This window comes from Sciurus carolinensis, chromosome 11, assembly GCF_902686445.1.
Source record: "Sciurus carolinensis chromosome 11, mSciCar1.2, whole genome shotgun sequence".
Lineage (NCBI taxonomy): Eukaryota > Metazoa > Chordata > Mammalia > Rodentia > Sciuridae > Sciurus > Sciurus carolinensis.
In genome coordinates, this window is record NC_062223.1 from 120,278,323 (window position 1) to 120,298,780 (window position 20,458).

Here is a 20,458-nt window from a genome sequence, read left to right on the forward strand (position 1 = left end):
CCAAGAATGCAAATAATCCAATCGACAAATGGGCTAAGGAAATGAATAGACACTTCACAGAAGAAGATCTACAAGCAATCAACAAACATATGGAAAGATGTTCAACATCTCTAGTAATAAGAGAAATGCAAATCAAAACTACCCTAAGATTCCATCTCACCCCAATTAGAATGGTGATTATCAAGAATACAAGCAACAACAGGTGTTGGCGAGGATGTGGGGAGAAAGGTACACTCATACATTGCTGGTGGGGCTGCAAATTAGTGCAGCCACTCTGGAAAGTAGTGTGGAGACTCCTTAGAAAGCTTGGAATGGAACCACCATTTGATCCAGCTATCCCACTCCTTGGCCTATACCCAAAGGACTTAAAATCAGCATATTACAGAGATACAGCCACATCAATGTTCATAGCTGCTCAGTTCACAATAGCCAGATTGTGGAACCAACCTAGATGTCCTTCAGTTGATGAATGGATAAAGAAACTGTGGTATATATATACAGTGGAATATTACTCAGCCATAAAGAATGATAAAATTATGGCATTTGCAGGCAAATGGATGAAATTGGAGGATATCATGCTAAGTGAGATAAGCCAATCTCAAAAAACCAAAGGACGAATGATATCGCTAATAAGTGGATGATGACACATAATGGGGGGTGGGAGGGGTTTGTGTTAGGGTTAGAGTTAGGGTTAGGGAGGGGGGCAAGAATGGAGGAAGGAAGGACTGTATAGAGGGAAAAGAGGAGTGGGAGGGGTTGTTGGGGAAGGGAAAAAATAACAGAATGAATCAAACAACATTGCCCTATGTAAATTTATGATTACACAAATGGTATGCCTTTATGCCATGTACAGACAGAGAAACAACATATATCCCATTTGTTTACAATAAAAAAATATATATATTAAAAAAAACGAAATCAAAATCGATATTAGAGTTTTACACAGCAAAATATAGCCTTCAAAAGCAAAGATAAAATAAAAACTTTTCAGGTAGCCAAAGGAGAGAGATTTTGTCCTAGAAGAGCTTTACTACAAGATGCTAAAAGAGTCGTTTAGGCTGAAGGGAAATGAAGAAAGCTCAGAGTTGTCAGAAGGAATGAAGAACACAGGAAACGTACATGGGTAAACACAAAAGACTGGTTTTATTATGTTTAATAGATACATACACACATATTTATACCTAAATTTCTCTAAGGCACTATGGACTATTTTTTTTTAATTAATTAATTTATTTTTTGGGGGGGTGCTGGGAATTGAACCCACAGCCTTGTGCTTGCAAGGTAAGAACTTTACCACCTGAGCTATCTCCCCAGCCCAGTGTTTGCTTGTTTGTTTTTGGTGGTGTTGGGGAATCGAACCCCAGGCTTTGTGCATACTAGCAAGCCCTCTACCAACTGAGTTATATCCCCAGCCCACTATGGACTATTTAAAGCAAAAATAATACCAATGCTTTGTCGAGTTTATAGAATATGTAGAAGTAAAGTATACAACAAAAGCACAAAGTGTGAAAGAGAATAAATAGAACCCTTACTATTGTAAGATTCTTATAATATTCAGAAAACATCAAGATACAAGTTTAGATTATGATAAAGATGTGTATTGTAAGCTCTAAAACACCACCCATTAATAATTTTTTTTTCAGTACTAGGATAGAACCCAAGAACACTCTACAACTGAGCTACATCCTCAGTCCTTTTTATTTATTTTTTTTTGTTTTGATATTGGGCCTTGCTAAGTTGCCCATGCTGCCCTTGAACTTGCAATTGTCCTGCCTTAGTCTACCGAATAGCTGGGCTTACAGGCATGTGCCACTATGTTCAGCCAGGAATGAATTTCTGATACATGCTACATAACATAGATGAACCTTGAAAAAATTATATTAAGTGAAATAATTTAGACACAAAAGGGTAGATATTGTATGACTCCACCTATATAAGATAAGTAAAATAACAAATTCATGGATACAAAAGTAAAACAGAGGTGTCCAGAGGCTAGAGTCAGGGAGTAATGGGGAGCAATTGTTTAATGAGTAAAGATTCCATTTGGGATGTTGATATTGTTGAAATGGTTGTGGAATGGATTGAGAATGTACTTAATGCTACTGAATTCTACTTTACAATGGATAAAAGTGTAAATTTTTATTTAATGTATAGTTTACCACAATAAAAATTTTGAGAATAAAAATTAGATTTCTGATTCTTTTCCCACTTTATACTCTAATTGATACTTAAAAATGTTTTTCATATTTTATTTAAATATTTATATATTTTGTTTATTTCTGAAGAGAGTAGACAGAGCTCTAATTTCTTTCACATTTTTCTCGACATAAATTCCTTTCTTCCATGTGCAAGTATGTATGCATACATTCCCTCTATCGCTCCTTCCTTGCTTCTCCCCCTCCCTCCCTCTCTCTTTCTCTCCTCCTATGAATCATCCACACTGACCAACTGACTTCTCCATACCTTGCAAGCGTTCCTCAGTACACTGTAACTCCACTTCTCTACTCCACCGTCCTTCCTACTTAGCCATCAATAACTCTTTATCTCCACTGCCAAATCCAATAATTACTCTTCAGGCATTATCTTAATTGACTTTTCACCACACTTGGCATTTAAAACACACTCTCAAGCCTTGCTTTCTGTGACTCCATCTTCTCCTGGTCTTCCTACCTCCAAATCTAAATCTCCTTCACTGGATCCTTTACCCCAGGTCAACCCTTATATTTTCCTACCTCCTAAATTTCTGTTAAAAGTATCTTTTATTTTTACTCTAAGGTACTATCCTGGAGTAGCTCATCTATTTTTTGTTTGTTTGGTTTTAATCATCACCTCCATCAGAAATCATGAACTGTTCTATTGTTTCTGAATTTGACTGGTTGTCTTCTTTTTTTGTAACTTAACATCTCAAATAGGGTTTGAAATGTTTAGTTTGCTCCAGTCTCTACCACTTCATTTATGTTTAAGTTTCCTAAATTTACATGTCCAGTCCTGCTAACTTCTTTTTTCAGTCTCAGACCTATAAATCCAATTGCCTAATAAGTATTTTAACTTGGGATGCCTTTAAGAACATGTCCAAAATTGAATTTATTCTCCCTGACAAACCTGCTCTTCCTGCTTTTGTTCCTGTCTTGAGGAACAAAATAAGCAACCAAACTTAAACCTGGGAGTTGTTCTTTAGATATGACGTAAAGAAAAACATTTAATTGCTCAATATCATCAGATGCATATCTGCCATAAATCCAGACCTAAATTCTTTTGCTCCATCCCTGTAATCCCTACCTTATTTTAGATATTTGTGATCCCTCACCTGGATTCCTGGAATAATGCCCTAATTTTTCTCCCAACCTGTAATTTGTCTTCCTAAAAATTGCCCTCCCAATAGCTTCCAAAATTATTTCCTTCTCTCTTTTCCTGAAGACCTTTTAATAACTCCTCATTTGTTACAAATGAAGATCCAGCTCCTTCACATCATCTAAAACCATCTGATCTTATCTTCACCCATCTTTTTACCTGTATCTGGGAATTCTATTTCTTATACATTGTACTCCAATTCCAAATTACTTAAAGACCTTTTTTTTGTACACAACTTACAGTTCCATATCTGAAACCATTTCCTCTTGTGCTGGAGAATTTATTATTTAAAACCTTATTCTGTGTGACCCCCTCTCTGTATTCTGTCTGAGATTTCCCCCTATGGAGTTATTGTTCATTCACATATGACCTCTATACTTTCGATGCATTCCTATAATTATAGGTATCACATGAGTTACATGGCCTGAATGTTTCATTTTTAATTGTGATATAAAGCATGTACCGTAAAATTCACCCTATTAACATGTATGCTTCAGCAGTTTCCAGTTTATTCACAGACTTGTACAAACCACAACTATTTAATTTCAAAATATTTTCATCATCCCCAGAAAAAAGTCCTATAACCATTAGCAAGCCCTTCCCACTCTCCCTGCCCTCCAGTCTCTGGAAAACACTATATACTTTATGTTTCTATAGATTTGCCTATTCTGTGCATTCCATATAAATGGAATCATATAATATGTGGCATTTTGTTTCTTGATTCATAATGTTTTCAAATTTATCCAAATTGTACTATGGATCAATACTTCATTCCTTTTTATGATCATATGATATTCCTTTTTAAGTATGGTGAATATGCCTTGATTTATTTATCCAGGCATTAATTGATGAACATTTAGGTTGTTTGCACTTTTGGGCTATTATAAATAATGTTGCTAGGAGCATTCATTTCCAAGTTTGTGTATAGAGATATATTTTTCAACTCTCCTAACAATTCTCTTGGAATTACTGGGTAACATGTTAGTTCTATGTTTACCTTTTGAGGAAGAGGTTTCCTCAAAACTGTCTCAAAGGGATAAAACTCTTTATATTCCCATCAGCAATGTACGAGAGGTTCAATTCTCCATATTTTTGCCAACTTTCATTGTCAACTGTATTTTAAAAATTATAGCCCACATAGTAGCTGTGAAGTGGTCTCTCATTGGGCTTTTGCTTGGCATTTGTCTGATAAATTGCCATGTTAAAAATTGGGCTGTATTTTCTTTTTGGTTGAGTTGTAAGGATCCTTTCTATTTAAGAATTAATATGTAAAGATATATGCACATTTTATCAAATTCAAAGACTTGATACAAAATCTTTATCAGATTTATAATATGCAAATATTCTCTCCCATTCTGTGGATTATATATTCACTTTCCTGAAAGTTCTCCCTCAATATTGATGGAGTAACATTTTCTTCTTTTTTTCTTCTAATGCTTGTGTTTTTGATGTCACGTCTAAGACACCATTCCCTAATCCAAGGTAACAAAGATATAGGTCCATATTCTCTTCTGAAAGTTTTACAGTTTTAGCTCTTAAATTTAGTTTTCTGATCTATTTTGAGTTGATATTTGTGTGTGGTGTGAGATAGGGGATTTTATTTGTGTGAGGATATTCAGGTGTTTCAGCACCACTTGTTTAAAAGATAATTCTTTTCTAATTGAATTAACTTGCTGTGTTTGTTGAAAATCAATTGATTATAAATGCATTAGTTTATTTCTGTGTACTTAACTATTTGTTCTTTTTAGATGTATATGACTGTAAAGTGTATTTTCACATATTATACATACATGGAGTATAACTTATTCTGATTAGGATTCCATTCTTGTTGGTTGTACATGATGAGTGACAATGGTTATGTATTCATATATGAACACAGAAAAGTTATATTAGATTCATTCTACTATTTTTCTTATTCCCATCCTCCCTCCCTTCCCCTCATTCCGATTGGTCTAACCCAATGAACTTCTATTCTTCCCTCCCTGCCCCCCTTATTGTGTGTTAGCATCTGCATATCAGAGAAAACATTTGACTTTTGGTTTTTTGAGATTGACTTATTTCGCTTAGCTTGATAGTCTCCAGATCCATCCATTTACCAGCAAAAGTCATAAAGGTATTCTTTTTTATGACTGAGAAATATTCCATTGTGTTTATACACCACATTTTCTTTATCTATTCATCTGTTGAAGGGCATCTAGGTTGGTTCCATAGTTTAGCAATTGTGAGTTGAGTTGTTATAAACATTGATGTGACCATGTTACTGTAGTATGCTGATTTTAAGTCCTTTGGGAATAAACCAAAGAGTGGGAATACTGGGTCAAATGGTGGTTCCATTCCAAGTTTTCTGAGGAATCTCCATACTGCTTTCCAGAGTGCTTGCACCAACTTGCAACCCCACCAGCATTGCATGTTCTCTACACCTAATTCTATTCCATTATCTTTTATATTGATCAAGGCCTCGCAGTCTTGACTACCATAGCTTTGTGGTAAGGATTGAAATTCAGAAATACAACTCCTCCAACTTCCTTCCTTTTTAAAAGTTTGTTTTCTTTTAATTTGTTTTGGCAATTCCAGTTTCCTTGCATTTTCAAGTAAATTTTAGCACCACTTTGTCATTTTCTGCAAAAAATGCATGTGAAATTAATCAACATTATAGTGAAACTGTAGACCAGTTTTGGGTGTACTACTGTCCTAACAACATTGCTTTCCAATCAATGAACATAGGATGTCATTCCCTTATTCAGGTTTTTAACTTTTCTCAGTGATGTTTTATAGTTGTAAGTGTGAAAACCCTGCACATCCTTGTTAAATTACCCTTAAGCATTTTATCATTTTGTAGCTATTATAAATGTAATTGTTTTCTGAATTTCATTTTCTGGAACAGAAATACAACTGAATTTGAATATTCATCTAATATTTAAAAGCTTTGCCATGTTGGTTTATTAGTTCTAATACTGTTTTTGTAGCTTCCTTAGGTTTTCTATTTACCATATCATGTTATCTGTGTGTAGAGACAGGTTTAGTTCTTCCTATTCTATGTGATATTTTTTATTTCTTCTTACCTAATTATGCTGGTTGGAATCTCCAGTATTATACTGAGAAGAGATGAGAGCAGATACCGAGTTTTGTTTCCAATCTTAAAGTAAAACTCAGGATTGTGGGATTACCTTCGTTTCTGTTGGATGGTTTTTGGGGTCGGCTGCGGTGGGACGAGGTCATCATGTCAGCAGCAGTTGTGGACACGGTTAATCCTTTGGAGCAACCAAAGAAGATGACTAGAGAGGATTGGAGAAAGACGAAGGAGCTAGAAGAACAGTGAAAACTGGGTAATGCTCCAGCAGAAGTTGATGAAGAGGGAAAAGACATCAACCCTCATGTTCCCCAGTGTATTTCTTTAGTGCCATGGTATATTGATCCATCAAAAAGATCTACTTTAAGGCATCAGAGACCATAATCAGAGAAACAAAAGCAATTCAGCTCACCTGGGGAATGGTACAAAAGGGGAATTAAAGAGAATTCCATAACCACTAAGTACTGCAAAGGAGCATGTAAAAATTGTGGGACCAAGACACACAAAAAGAAAGACTGTTTTGAGAGACCTAAGTGAGTTGGAGCCAAATTTACAGGTACTAATATAGCTCCAGATAAACATGTGCAGCCTCAGCTGACGTTTGACTATGAGGACAGAGAGATCAGTGGAATGGCTATAATCTAGAAGAACATATGAAAATTGTGGAAGAATATGCCAAAGTTGATCTGGCCAAAGGAACCTTGAAAACCCAGAAACTGCAAGAAGAATTAGCTTCAGGAAAATTAGTGGAACAAGCTAATTCTCCAAAAGATCAGTGGGGAGAAGAGGAACCAAATTCTCAAAAGGAAAAAATCACAATAGTGAAGATGAGAATGAAGATAACATGAAGATGACATGCTAGGGCAGAATTTTGACTCTGAGAGACAAATTACTATCTGGAATCTCAGGATTCAAAAAGATATTGTGAAATATTTGAGAAATTTAGATCCAAAGTCTGCCTCCTGTGATCCAAAAACTAGAGCTATGAGAGAGAATTCTTATGCCAATGCAGGAAAGAATCCAGATGAAGTGAGTTATGCAGGAGGTAGCTTCATTAGATACCATCTCAATGACTCAGACACAGTTGTTTGCTTGGGAAACCTATGACAGAGGATTTGAAGTGCACCTGCAGGCAGATCCTACAAAACTAGAGTTGTTGTACAAGTCCTTCAAAGTCAAAAAAGAAGACTTCAAAGAACAGCAGAAAGAAAGCATCCTGGAAAAGTATGGTGGCCAAGAACACTTGGAGGGTCCTCCAGCTGAATTGCTTTTAGCCTAGATTGAAGACTGTAGAGTAGTCAAGACATGGTACAGTCACCAAAGGACAAGAGCGAGCTGTGACCTGCTCCGAATATAAGGAGAATGTGAAGATTCATAGCCACACACATATCAGGGGATCTTACTGGAAGGATGGCCCATGGGGACACAAATGCTGTCACTCCTTTTCAAGTATTCCTATTGTATTGGAGAAGCTTGGAGGGATATTGCTAATTCAGAAAAATGTATTATAAGTGATGTAAATGGAGAAGGATCTATGGAAAAAACCTCAAACCCTCATGGAAATGCATTAGGAAAAAACTAAGAAAAGAGAAAAAAAATAGAAAAAGAAGAAGCACCAAAAGAGCCCCTCAGATAGTGATGAGGCACTGAACTCTGAGGAGGCCCACCTTCTTCACGCCAAGGAGATCATGCCGGTCGATGAGAGGAAACAGCCTTACAATAGCATATATGAAACTCAGGAACCCACCAAAAGGAAATGGAGGTCTACAGAGTGAAACCACAGAGGCCAGATGACCCCTAACCTCTTACCTCAGACAGTAACAGTCACAGAAGTTCATCCAGGATAGACTCAGCTGACACCGTCTTTTTAGCTTCTTGCTCATGATTGTAGATTGAAAAATCTGTGTCTACTTTTCTTTGCTGCCTAACTTTAATAAAGCTTTCAGAAGTCTCAGAGTAAATCCATTCTTTTCCACACTGAAGAAGTAAAGAACTCAAATCAAAGGTACATTAAGTGTGGATTAAGATTGGAAATAGTCTGATTTTTTTTTTAATTTTTAAATTTTTTTTTTAGTTGCAGATGTACACAATACCTTTATTTTATTTTATTCATTTTTTTATGTGGTGCTGAGGATCAAACCCAGTGCCTCACACATGAGAGGCAAGCACTCTACCACTGAGCCATGATCCCAGCCCAAATAGTCTGATTTTTATACTAGCAATATGGAAAGACCTTCACACTCTATCAAGAATGTTTTGTACTCAACAGTTAAGTCTCAAACTTCATTTCCTCAATCTTTCTGGCCTTCTGTCTAGTATTAGCACATTTTGAAAGTAGATTAGTTTCTCTTTCTCAAAACTAGGGCTTCATTTTTTTTAAAGACTAGTCAATTACAGTTGTAATTTGACTCTATAATTGTGGTTATTTTGTGATCATTTATTTTTACCTTATCAGGTTTTCCCGATCTGAAATGAAAAAAATATTTTTACCTTGGTCTTCAGGTTACTATTTTCTTGTCCTTAAGTCAGTATTGATGAATAGTACTTTTACTACTATTAGAGAAATAGTAGTTAAAAACATAGAAATCCTTTCATTTATCATAGCAGATATGGTTTGTGATACTTTTTGTTGTTTTATTTATTATGCCTTTACGTAACAATCATGATATTAAGTTAGATTTTAAGAGAGTTTAGAATATCTGAGATACCTGATTTCATAGCCAGCAGGTGTCACTTTGTAAAATTTGCAGAAAGCAAAACCTGAAGTTGAAAGTTTCTTCAAAGAATTGTAACAATGACTTGTAGGGATCTTAGTATCTAAGATCACCATGCTCCTCAGACCACTTTATGAAGATAATGCCGATCGAGTGGAATCAGCGAAAACAGACTGTGAAAAATCCCTGATATGAATGCATTTACTTAATACCTTTCTAAACTACCAAACAACACGTGTAGTATACGGTGTTCCGTGAGTCTCAGAAATAGTAGCGCTAGAACAGCAGCTGAATCAAGTTGGCAAATACCAGGGATACACATGGTGTCTAGGTTCAGACCAGTTGAGATGAAAATAGCAATGCAGCTAGAGCTTAATAAGGTCAAAATTTGTTTTCCTATTCCTATGTTAATAGGGAGGTTTGACATCAAGTCTGCCATTGGTGCCTGTTTTGTATTTTATCTTTTATCAATAATGATATGTAATTAAGGGGAAAAAACTCAGTTTTTAGAATTAAGCAAGGTGTTTGCTGTGGGTTATTCATAGGTGTCTTTTTATCAGGTTGAAGTAATGCCTTTTTATTCCTGGTAAGTTAATTGTTTTGTCATGAAAGGGTTTTTCAATTTTTTTTTTTTTAAGCTTTATCTTTGCCTGTTGAGATGATTTTGTGACTTCTTCTTCATTGTTATTATAAGTCATCGTTTATTTTCTAAAGTTACTCCAATCTTACATTTCTGGCAAAAATCCTTCTTGATCATGAGCTATAATCTTATGTTTCTGAAGTCAGATTGATAGTATTTTGTTGAGGATTTTTCTGTTCAGATTTTTAAGGAATATTGCTCTGCAGTTTCTTTTATTGTGATACCTTTGTCTGGCTTTGGTATCAGGGTACACTGGCCTCAAAAATGAGTTAGGAAGCATTCTCTTCTCTTCTATTTTCTAAAAGAGTTTGTAACTAATTGGTGTTACTTCTCCTTTAAAATTTGGGCTGGGCATGATGACTGTTGTCTGTAATCTCAGTGACTCATGAGGCTGAGGCAAAAGGATTGCAAGTTCAAGGTCAGCACCAGCAACTTAGTAAGATTCTGTCTCAAACTAAGAAGGACTGGCGATTTAAATCAGTGGTAGAACAGCCCTAGATTCATTTCCCATTACTATGAAAAATAAAATTGAAAAAAAATTCATCAGTGCAGTCATCTGTCCTAAAATTGTCTTTTAAAAAATTCTTTTGATTACTAATTCAATCTCCTTGTTTGTTATAACTCTGTCCAAATTTTCATTTTCTTGTAGATTCAGATTTGGCAGTTTGAATCTTTCTAGGAAATTGTCCATTTTGTGTAGGTTATCACATTTGTTGGTAGACCATTATTGACAGTATTTCCTTATAATCCACTGTATTTTCTGTAAGGTTGTTAGTAATAAACCTCAAATCAACCTAAAATCATTCCTGATTTCAGTACATTGGGTTTTTTTTTTTTTCTTGGTCTAGCTAAAAGTTTGCATATTTGTGATCTTTTCAAAGAACCAACTTCTGAGTTTAGTGATTCTTTTCCTATTGCTTTTCCATTCTCTATTTCATGTATTTCTGCTCCTGCCTTTCATATATTTCATGTATTTCTCCTCCCTCCCTTTTCTTTTTCTAGTTTAAGGTGGAAGATAAGATTGTTAATAAAAGAATTTTCTCCTTTTGTAATATAGGCATTTACAACTGTAATTTTCCCTCTTAAGAACTGTCTTCATATCCTAAGTTTTTATTTTACCTTTAATTTTGGCACCAGGACTGTCACTTGACCACTGAGTCATATCCCCAGCCCTATATTGTATTTTATTTAGAGACAGAGTCTCACTGAGTTGCTGAGTGCCTCACTTTTACTGAAGCTGGCTTTGAACTCCCGAACCTCCTGTTTCAGCCTCCCAAGCTGCTGGAATTACAGTCGTGCGTTACCATCCCTGGCTACTATCCTGTCCTTGTATGTTGTGTTTGTGTTTTCATTAATCTCAAAGTATTTTACAATTCCCCTTGTGATTTCTTCCTTGATGCATTTGTTATTTGGTAGTGTGTTGCTTAATTTCCACATATCTGTAAGTTTTCCAGATTTCCTTCTGTTGTTGATAACCAATTTTGTTCTGTTGTGGTAGAACATATTTTATAAGACTTCAATCTTTTAAAACTTATTGAGGATAATTATATGGGCTATCATGTGTTCTGGATAATATTCCATGTGCACTTGAAAATAATGTATATTCTGCTTTTTTGGATCTATAATGTCTGTTAGATCTGTTGGGTTTTAGTGTTGTCTTCTCTTTTCTTGTTTATCTTTTTCCTAGTTTTTCTATTGGTTATTGTAAGCAAGATTTTGAAATCTCCAACTATTGTAATTAAATGGTCTCTTTCCCTTTTCTATGCTACCCGTTTTTGTTCCATGTGTTCTTGAGCCCTACTGTTAGGTGCATACATGTTTATAATGGCTTTGTCACCCGAATGACTGATCCTTTCCCCAGTCTTTCTTTGTCCTTTTTTGGACAGCATATAATTGTATCATAGTTTTTAACAAATACATTCTTCCAATTTCTGTCTTTGAATAGAGTGTGCTATGGTTTGGATCTGAGACGTCTCCCAAAAGCCCATGTCATTAGAGGCCAGATCCCCAGTGTGTTTCTGTCACGAAGTGGGGCCTGGTGGGAGGTCTCCTGGTTATTGGGGGTGTACCTTCAGAGACGACTGTGGGACTTTTCTGTCTCTTTGCGCCCTCTGTCTCTCTCTCTCACTCTCTCTCTCTCTCTCCTTCCTTGCCTTGAGATGAATGGCTTTGTGCTGACACATGCTCTTACCATCATGCACCATCACAAGTCCAAAGCAACAGGGCTAACAAGTTATGGGTTGAAACCACCAAACTGTGAGCCAAAATAAGCCATTTCTCTCCTCTAAGTTGATTTATCTCAAGTGTTTGTTACAGTTACAGAAAGCTAACTAATACGACATTCAATCCATTTGCATTTGATGTAATTACTAAGGAGGCAGGATTTACACTGGTCATTTCGTTATTTATTTTCTGTATGTCTTATGTCTTTTGGTTCCTTTATTTCTCCTCAATTTTATTTTATATTAGATAGGGTTTTTTGCATTTACTTGTAATTGTCTTGTCATTTCTTTTATTATTTTTAGTTACATTTTTTGTAGTGGCACTGGGGACTATAATTAATATCTTCATTTATAAAAATCTAATTAAGTCAATACCAATTAATTTAAATGGCATAAAAATCTTTGCTTTTATATAGCTGTTCTTTAATCCTTCCTTTATGCTACATGCTATTATTATAATATAAATTACATTTGCATGTTATAACTCTTGATCAACAAAGATTTGTAACTATTTTCTTTTTGCAGTTTTATTTTAAATCATATAGGAAAAGTTGTAACAAAAAAATTTGTTGTTGCCGTCTTTTATATTTTTCTGTGTAGTTACCTTTACTCATGCTCTGTATTTCTCCATGTGGATTTGAATTGTTTTGTATTGTCTTTTCATTTTGCCTGAAGGATTCCCTTCAGAATTGCTTATGGGATAGGACTACTATTAACAGACCCTCTCTATTTTTGTTGAATTGGGATGGTCTTAATTTCTTCTTCAGTTTGGAAGAATAGTTTTGTTATTTATAGAGTTGTTAGTTGATATTCTTTCACTGTAAGAAATTAAAATATGTCATCCTGTTGCCCTCTGATCTTTGAGTTTTTTGATGAGAACTCAGCTGTTAATCTTGTTGAGAAGCTGTTGTAAATGATGAGTTCCTTCTCTCTGTTTTCAAGATTCTCTTGTTCTAGGTAGTTGATAGTTTGGTCATGACATGTCCTGCTGTGAATCTCTTATACTTCCCTACATGGAGTTTTTTGAATCAATTCAGTGTGCAGAACAATGTTGTTAATCAAATTCGAACAGGTTTTTAAAAAGTTTGTTCTTTTTAGATACACAAGACAATAGAGTATATTTTCACCTATTATACATACATGGAGTATAACTTATTCTGATTAGGATTCTATTCTTGTTGGTTGTACATGATGAGTCATGATGGCTATATATTCATATATGAACATAGAAAAGTTATATCTGATTCATTCTACTATCTTACTTATTCCCATCCTCCCTCCCTTCCCTTCAATCCCCTTTGTCTAACCCAATGAACTTCTATTCTTCCCTCCCTGCCCACCTATTGTGTGTTAGCATCTGCATATCAGAGAAAACATTTGACCTTTGGTATTTTGGGTTTGGCTTATTTCACTTAGCATGATAGTCTCCAAGATCCATCCATTTACCAGCAAACCTCATAAAGGTATTCTTTTTTATGGCTAAGTAGTATTCCATTGTGTTTATATACCACATTTTCATATATATACATTCATTTTTATATACCATACATTCATCTGTTGAAGGGCATCTAGGTTGGTTCCATAGCTTAGCTATTGTGAATTAAACTGCTATAAACATTGAAGTCACTGTAGAATGCTGAATTTGAGTACTTTGGGTATATGCCAAGGAGTGGGATAACTAGGTCAAATGGTGGTTCCATTTCAAGTTTTCTGAGGAATCACCAGACTGCTTTCCAGGGTGGTTGCACCAATTCTCATTCCTACCAGCAGTATATGAGTGATTCCAACATTTATTGTTACTTGTATTTTTGATAATTACTACTCTGACTGGAGTAAGTGTTGTTTTAATTTGCATTTGTCTAATTGCAAGAGATATTGAACATATTTTCATATATTTGTTGGTCATTCTTATTTCTTCTTCAGTGCAGTGCCTGTTCAGTTGTTTTGCCCATTTATTGACTGGGGTTTTTGTTTGTTTGTTTGTTTGATTTTGGGTTTTTTGTTTGTTTGTTTGTTTGTTTGGTGTTAAGTTTTTTAGTTCTTTGTATATCCTGGAGATTAATGCTCTATTTAAGATACAGTTGGTAAAGATTTTCTCCCATTCTGTAGTTTCACTCTTCACATTCTTGATTATTTCCTTTGGTATGAAGAAGTTTTTTAGTTTGGCACCATCCCATTTACTGATTCTTTATTTTACTTCTTGTGCTTTAGTAGTCTTGTTGAGGAAGTCAGTTCATAAGCCGACATGCTGGAGAGTTGGGCCTGTATTTTCTTGTAGTGGGTTCAGGGTCTCTGGTCTAATTCCTAGGTCCTTGATCCATGTTGACTTGGGTTTTGTGCAGGATGAGAGATAGGGATTAAATTTCTTTCAACTACATATTGATTTCCAGTTTTCCCAGCACCAATTGTTGAAGAGGCTCTTTTCTACAATGTATGTTTATGGCAGCCTTGTCTAGTATGAGATAACTGTATTTATGTGGGTTTGTCTCTATGTCTTCTATTCGGTTCCATTGGTCTTCATGCCAGTTTTGGTGCCAATATGATGCCCTTTTTGTTACTATAGCTCTGTAGTATAATCTCAGGTCTGGTATTGTGATGCCTCCTGCTTCACTTTTCTCATTAGTGACTGCTTTTGGTTTAGTATACATAGCTTTAGAATATTGAGGTATATTCCTACTATTTCTAGTTTTCTAGTGTTTTGAATATAATAGGATGCTGTATTTTGTCAACTGCTTTTTCTGCATCTATTGAGATAATCCTGTGATTGTTGTCTTTAAGTCTACTGATGTGATGAATTATGTTTATTGATTTCCATATGTTGAACCAACCTTGCATCCCTTGATTGAACTGCACTTGATCATGGTGCACTATCTTTTCTTTCTTTTTTCAGTTGTAGATGGACATATGCCTTTATTTATTTATGTGGTGTTGAGAATTGAACCCAGTGCCTTGTGTGTGCTAGGCAAGTGCTCTATCACTGAGCCAAACCCCAGCCCACACTATCTTCTTAATAGGTGTTTGTATGTGGTTTGCCAGTATTTTATAAAGAATTTTTGCATCTATGTTCATTAGGGATATTGGTCTAAGTTTTCTTTCCATGATAAGTCTTTGATTATCAACTTCATAGAATGAGTTTGGAAGGATTCCCTCCTTTTCTATTTCCTGGAATAATTTCAGGAATATTGGTGAAAGGTCTTCCTTGAAGTTCTGGTAGAACTTGGCTGGGAATCCGTCTGGTCCTAGACTTTGTTGGTAGGCTTGGTAGGCTTGTGAAGGTATCTTCAATTTCACTCTTGAAATCAATCTGTTTAAATTTTCTACACACTCCTGTTTCAATTTGGGTATGTCATCTGTCTCTAGAAATTTATACATGTCTTCATGATTTTCTATTTTGTTAGAGTATAGTGTTTTCAAAATAGTTTTTAATCATCATCTGTATTTCATTAGTGTTTATGGTAATATTTCCTTTATCATCTCAGAATTTTAGAAGTTTGAGTTTTTTCTTTCTTTTTTTCATAAGCATGGCTAAAAGTTTTATTAATTTTTTAAAATAAAGATTTTATTAATTTTTCAAAGAGTCAACTTTTTATTTTGTTGATTTTTTGAATTGTTTTTGGTTTCAATTTCATTGATTTTGGATCTGATCTTAATTATTTCCTGTCTTGTACTGTTTTTGGTATTGATTTGTTCTATTTGGTGGCTTTATATTCTTTTTTTTTTTTTTTTAAAGGAGAAAAAGTTTATTTGAGGGCTTACGGTTTCAGAGGTCTTACTCCACAGAAGGCTGACTCCATTCCTTGGAGCTGGAGGTGAGGCAGAATATCATGGCAGAGGTGTGGCAGAGGGAAGCAATTCACACCCTCAGGAAGCAGAGAGTCTCCTCTCAACAGATACAAATATATATACCCAAAGTCATGCCCAAATTCCAATCTCCTCCAGCCACACCCTACCATTTCAATTAATCCCACCAGGGATTCATTCACTGATTGGGTTAAGACTCTTACCACCTAGTCATTTCTGCTCTGAACCTTCTGCATCGTCTCTCATGTGAGCTTTTGGGGCACACCTCACATCCAAACCATAACATTCTGCCCCTGTCTCCCAAAAGCTCACAACATCTGACAATGCAAATACATTTAGTCCATGAGTTCCCATAGTCTCAACAGTTCTGAGATTGCTCAAAGTTCAAGTCCAAAGTCTTTGAGGCTCAAGGCAGTCTCACATTGTGAGCTTCTACAAAATTAAAAGCAATTTACAAATATCCAACATATAAAGATCTGAGTAAACATTTCCATTTACGAAAATAGGGGCATAGAAAGAAGGGATGGGACCAAAGCAAGACTGAAATCCAGCTGGGCAAACAAGACGTGTAGCTCCATGTCCCGTACCTGCAGCACATGGCATCTTGATTTTCTCTCTGAAGGGTTATGGAAAATAATGTTCTGTAAGACAGCTCCCCAAGAAAAGGGAGGGATGGTGAGGCTTGGAAGGAGGGAGGAAAAATTGGCCAAACTGCAAACCTCTCCCAGAGCATTCTTTCCTGATAACAATGGGCCCTGGGGGAAAGGGGCGCTGGGTCTTAAACCTTGACCTTCCCCCATGGTGAATTAGTCCTAAATGACAATGGGCAAGATTTGAGTACTTATCCCTCAGGATCCAGACTCTTATCTCCTCAGTGAGTTTCGGCCTTTTTACAACTTCACTCCTAAATGAACCCTCCTAAAATTAAAATTTTAACCTGTACTACTAGTACCCTGCAGGTACACAGCTTCCAACGATTATATCATTGCACCCTATAAAACCAAAAATCCCCTCTGAGGGCTATTTTCCCATCTGGAAAATTGGCCCCAAGGGTGCACCAGTCCTCCAAGGAAGAAAGGCTTCTCTGAATCCGTTGAGGTCTGCTTCTCGTCCTTTTGCACTTCTCTCTCCAAATGGCATGTGTAGCTCCGCCCCTGTGGCCTTGTTCCTCGCAGCCCAAGTGGCCTTTCTGTTGACTTGCCTCTGCTCCTTTCCTGCGGCTTTCCTAGGATGATGTCCCACGTTACTGGCATTTCTTAATTTTGGGGGTTTCCATGCAGCTTCGACTTCCTCCTCACCTCTCCACACTTTGGCTTTTCAGGGGGTGCCCGCAGGGACTCCGACCCTGCTGCACCTTGCCTGGCCTCCCAGGCCTTCATTGGAAATCTTGGTGGAAACCTCCATGATCCCTTAACTCCAGCATCCTGCATTCCTGCAGAACCAGCCCCACGTGGTTCAAACCAAGGTCTGCTGCCATCTCGAATAGTAGCCAAGCCTCCAGGAACCCTTGCTGCTGTAGCCTCGGAGGGTCTGGGTGGCTGAGCACATTGAAAAAACTTCCTAGACCCCCTCGTGCAAGAAGGGTGCCCCACTGGTCTCTTCTCAAGAGAATTTTCACCTTTCGTCCCTGGGGCTTGAGATGGGTGTGGTCTTGCCAGCTCCTGAGATGCCCTCCAGCCCTCCAGCCACCTTTCTCAGTGTCTCTGGGTAAAGTCTTTAGCATTCCTCTAGTGGCGGTAATGTCTTTTTTTTTTTTTTGGTCCCAGGTTTATTGAAAATATTACAGCATAGCAGAAAGATTCAGACGGCTCCACGTGGCGTTTTGAAATTCATCCCCACAGTAGGCTGAGTGACCCGCAAGTTGGAGAGACTGCCCAAGTCCAAAAACTTCAGCATTTCCTTAGTGTCAGGATCTACTCCAATGATCTCCTGATCCAAGGCAGAGACCTCAGGAACATAATTATCTCTCCTTTCTCTCTCCTCTTCCTGCAGCTTAATGGAGATGCCTCTCACAGGGCCTCTCTGAATCCCCTTCATCAGATCTGTGACATACCCTGCGATCTTGTTGCGGAGTTTCTTTTGGGAATAATGGCGATCTCCTCGCGCACGCGCTTGTTGGTATGCAAGTCGTCGCCCAGGCATGTGTAGTACTTCTCCATGATAACCCGGGCGGCCTTCTTCACAGTTTTGGTGCGAACGCAGCCCATGTTGGTGGGTCAGTTTCAGAGGTCTTAATCCACAGAAGGCTGGTTTCATTCCTTGGGGCTCGAGGTGAGGCAGAACATCATGGCAGAGGTGTGGCAGAGGGAAGCAGCCCACACCCTCAGGAAGCAGAAAAAGCGACTTTATATTCTTTTAAAGAATGTGTTCAATGCAATGAACTTTCCTCTTAGTATCCATTAGAACCACTATCATAGTATCCCTGAGATTTTGATATATCGTTTTGCTATTTTCATTTATCTCTAAGCATTTTTTTTTTCATTTCATCCCTAATTTCTTCAGTTATTCATTGGTCATTCAATAGTGCTTTATTTAGTCTTCAGGTGTTAGAGTAGCTTTTATTTTTTATTTTATCATTGATTTCTAATTTCATTCCATTATGATATAATAGAATGCAAGGTATTGTCTCTATTTTTTTTTTATTTGCTAAGAGTTGTTTTGTGGTCTAAAATATGGTCTATTTTAGAGAAAGATCCATGTGCTGCTGGGAAGAAAGTATATTCAGTCATCAAGGAATGAAATATCCTACATGTGTCTGTTAAGTATAAATTATTAAATTTATATTTGAGTTCTATAGCTTCTTTATTTAGTCTTTGCTTGGAGTATCTATCCAGTGATGATATAGGCATGTTAAAGTCACCCAGTATTATTGTGCTGTGGTCTATTTGATTCTTGAAATTAAGAAGGTTTTGTTTGATGTATGTAGATGCTCCATTGTTTGGAGCATAAATGTTTATGATTGTTGTCTTGTTGATGTATAATTGCTTTATACATGGCCTTTTTTGTCCCTTCTGATTAACTGTGGCTTAAAGTTCACTTTGTCTGATATGAGGATAGAAACCCTGCTTGTTTATTCCCATGATATAGGAATAAGAAAAAAGAATCAGATATGAATAAGTGTAAGTGTCCGTGAAACATTCAGGTCACAATTGAACAAAGAGAAGAAAAAAGAGAAAAAAAAAAGGATCTCAATTAAAAGTTAAAGAATTGTTTCTGTTGGAGTTCAAAAGATTCTTGACTTCCCTTCTCAGGTGTGTTAGGTGGGGTTGCTGAAGTGTGAAGGGAGATCCCATAGGCAGGACTCCTGTGGGCGGGGTTTAGGCTTAGGTAACCTCAGGCTGTTCCTTGGATGGTAATTGGTCTCAGGATTTTAAATCAGTGCACCTCCTGGGTCCAGCAGTTGCCATACCATGCTGGGAAACTGTCCCCCAGGAAAAGCCCCTGCATTTCACTCATGCGGTGGAGGCATCAATCCTTGTTCAGCTCAGTGCCTCATGAACTTAGTGTTTTCTGGACTCTGGAGTTCAGATTCTGAACTCAATCAATTCCTTTGCCACCCTTTCAAATTCCTGGCCAGGTGTGTCTCTCCTAGTCAATCTTTCAAGTGACCCATCTGGAGAGGAAGAGGGGAAGCTGAGTAAGTTTTGCCAACCAGTATTCCCCTGCATAAACCCCTTTGCACATTTTATTTTCTCCTGGTCACTTAGGCACATGCTATGCTATGCAGTGTAGGTTTGCCAGACCTGTATTTCCAGTCAGGCACAGTTGCCAGGATTCGGTTCCTCCAGCTGCTGGTCCCTCAAGTCAGAGTTGCAAAATGATTCCTTCCCTTGCTGGAGAGGAGCAGCTTCTTTCCTGCACAAGGATATCATGCAGGACACCTTTCAGGTTAGTCAGGCAATGTGCTTGAGCTCTGCTCTCCATATCTAGACAAGCTTCAGACCTTGTAAAAATGTGGTTCCTTTAATTGATGTATGCCACCACTATTTTAACACAGAGGAGATCGCACCACCCAGTGCCATTGCCAGTGGCAGAAGTGCTGGTATTTCTTTTTTATTTTGTTATAACCAATCACCTGAGTCCCTGATGTGCTTTGAATGTCCAGAATTAATTCCTAGAAAAGTTCTCTCTTATCTTGCTGTGAAGTTTCATGTCTGATTTCTGGGTTTCATGTCATGGAGCAACCAGGAAAGTGACCCTCTCTAAACTCACGTTTTTGAATCTCCAAATTTGAGTAGTTTTCAGTCACTCTTTTCCCCAAATATTCTTTGTTCCCCTTTCATTCTCTCTCCTCTCCTTCTCTGAGCCATACAGTAGAGATGTTGGAGAAGAAAAACTCTCATCAATACCCACAGGTATTGATGAAATACACAGGTATATGAAAATTCAGAATTACAGAGGATCTGACTGAGTAAAATTAGTATACTATAACACTCTATTTTAATTATTTATTGAATGTTATTCTTTCTGAGAGCTGTAATGGAACAGAATTGCCATAAATGAATCTGCCATTTCCTATAACTATGCTATTCTTTAATCACTCATATAACAATATTTATTAGTTATTTCATGATACAGTACTAAATATCCCTTTGGAGATAAACTTGCAGAGTAAGGCAACCAAGGAATTTATCTAATTGATAATAGAGTGTATGTCACT

The 20,458-nt window shown here is 36.9% G+C and overlaps 2 pseudogenes; one reads left to right on the plus strand and one right to left on the minus strand.

The window, feature by feature from the left end:
- Nucleotides 1-6,571: 6,571 nt before the first annotated feature.
- Nucleotides 6,572-8,222, plus strand: LOC124959666 (pre-mRNA-splicing factor SLU7-like; annotated as a pseudogene).
- A 9,361-nt stretch (nucleotides 8,223-17,583) lies between these two features.
- Nucleotides 17,584-18,041, minus strand: LOC124959739 (40S ribosomal protein S17-like; annotated as a pseudogene).
- Nucleotides 18,042-20,458: the final 2,417 nt, after the last annotated feature.